Source organism: Melitaea cinxia, chromosome 3 (genome assembly GCF_905220565.1).
Source record: "Melitaea cinxia chromosome 3, ilMelCinx1.1, whole genome shotgun sequence".
Lineage (NCBI taxonomy): Eukaryota > Metazoa > Arthropoda > Insecta > Lepidoptera > Nymphalidae > Melitaea > Melitaea cinxia.
In genome coordinates this window covers 20,137,120-20,139,558 of record NC_059396.1, presented here as the reverse complement: position 1 = coordinate 20,139,558, position 2,439 = coordinate 20,137,120, and the positions used below count along the sequence as shown (strand labels likewise).

Below are 2,439 nucleotides of genomic sequence, written 5' to 3'. Positions count from 1 at the left end.
ACTTGACTATTTTCTTTCGTCTACTTACGTTGTATTACTTTTTTTTTTTTTTTTTTTTGATATCGCAGGGTAACCCATTTACGGGTGATATCCAGGATGCCCGGGTAGGCATTCCTAGACCGTATGTCGGCTTAGCACTTGGGGGTGCACTACCGACCAAAACCCCTGCGGGAGCCTTCAGCCGCTTTAATTGGAGGGTCCCGGATCTGCAGGCAACAGGATCCCTCCAGCGACACACACATATCACATAAATATATATCACATAAATATATCACAATAATATTTAAACACATTTTTGTTTAGAATTGTTTTGTTTTCAGAGAGGTTGACTTTGACATCTCGCCATTCAAAAACCGTGAGGCAAAACAAAATAAAACAATAAATGTACTTCCAAGACAACCTTTAATCTCGTCCAAAATAAATAAGTCAACAGTAGGGCGAACTCTTTGAGTTGTTTTAAACTTTATATATTAACAAATCACTTACAAAGTAAATTTTCTAACAATAGATATTCTACTATGTCCATGAAGGTCAGTCGGTCGATGATAAAATAAAGCTCGACAGTGATATGTGGTGATGAACGCCGTCGCGCACAGAACTTGTCTAACAGAAAAAAATAATACAGTTATTAATGTACATCGTACGTAGTTTTTGTGGTCAATTTATTTAAGAATGATCTAAAAAATTCTATAAAACTCGACAAAGTAAGACAGGAGGGTACTAGGGCAGCAGGAGTTACTGACAAGTACACAAGTTCTGCGGCTCGCGGCCGGGCGACGGCTCGCCAACAATGCATTTTTTGCAACCTACGCGTGCCGGTCCGTCGCCGCAAGAAAACGTGTTTTTTCTATTTTAATTATGTTTTGCGATATTGCACATGTTTGCAGTTTGTGTTACGACCAAACCGGCAGACTCAAACATACCCATACAAAATGTAGCACGTGTAACGATTTTGTTTTCAATTTAAAACATTGTTTATTCACTTCCCGCTATGAATTCGTTCTAACAACTAATAAATTTGTCAAAGGAATTTCGTTAACTTGAAAATCAATAATTTATTTTAAATAGTTTTTTTTTGTATCTATCAAATAGGTCAAGTACTTATATGTTATTGCTGTAACAATAACATTCTTAGAAAACAATTGTATGTTCATAAGAATACGATTGTTTTTGTTGTCTTTCATACATTCCAAATTTATTTCGCATACCTATACAAACTAATTGGTAGTTTTATTGATCATTGAAATAAGTTTATCTCATAGAAGAATGAAAATATATAACATAAGCCTAGCTTTCCGTTGTTTAATTGTTTAGAATTTAAATTATAAGATTTCTATAAAAAAAAAATACTATTTATTTATTCACTTACAGAACCGAAATGAAAAACGCCTGTAGTTTTTTTAAAGCAAAGTTTAGATTAGAAATCATTGCTCATTACAATGAAGTTTTATCCCTGCACTCACAGTGAGATGAATTTTGACATAAATTAAGCATTTAACAACCTAAACTCACATCTCTAATACGGCTAAATTCGTTCCCACCAACGTTTGAAATCGCTTTTCTTATTCCATTCATGAGATGGCTCTTGACTTAATCAACAAAATATAATGGAGATTTATTGCTCGTTTTGTTAGTTTACTAAAATTAAAAATGTCAAAGCTATCTTAATTTCAATCGACCTCGCGTGGTCTTTTACACACTTTCCAATCACGCGAAGTCAGACCAGTCGCTAGTTACAGTGATAGATCAAGTATGGGTACGTTCACAATAACTCATTTGATATGTGAATTCATGAATTTATGACTTGATTGATATAATATGTTTAAAGATACAATGATCTTACACGATACATTTCTATTCGAAGATTATGTCCAGATATGTCGAAATATTACATCTAAAAGTCGGGGATCATTTTATCGTCGTCACGAGGTCTGTACAAGATGCGGAGCGTGCGCGAGAGAGCCTTATCCTAAACTTTACAGTGAGTCATAGACGATTCATATTTACTAAAAAAGTATTAAAATTGACCTTTTTACTGAGGTTTTTAAAATGTATCTTAATTACATATTGAGTGATCTGATTTATTCGATTTGTTACAAACCTCTGCTGCGTATAGGCCTTTTTCTCTATGTAGGAGGAGAATTACATATAAAAGGAGATATACACGTCATTATATTGAAAAAAAAATTTGACAAAATTAGTCACAGCATGTATCTGTTATTGAGTATTCAAATTGTTATATAGCAACATATTTAATTTTATTCTGTACAACTTTTTTTAAATTATACAGTGCAGTAATGTATAAGAACAATATTATACACGACTGCGGTGTATAGTTTACTAATTATTCACTACTGAAATGTATAGTCAGCTCTATGACTCACCCTCGAAAGCTCTCCTCGTGACAAGTTAACCTTAACATCGAGAAATTACAAACTC

General features: G+C 33.5%; 1 long non-coding RNA gene across 1 annotated transcript; it reads right to left on the bottom strand.

The window, feature by feature from the left end:
• Window positions 1-385: 385 nt before the first annotated feature.
• Window positions 386-1,280, bottom strand: LOC123669663. Its single transcript, XR_006745788.1, has 2 exons — window positions 744-1,280; window positions 386-603 (listed from the first exon to the last, which is right to left on the bottom strand). It is a non-coding gene; the product is annotated as an uncharacterized LOC123669663 (long non-coding RNA).
• Window positions 1,281-2,439: the final 1,159 nt, after the last annotated feature.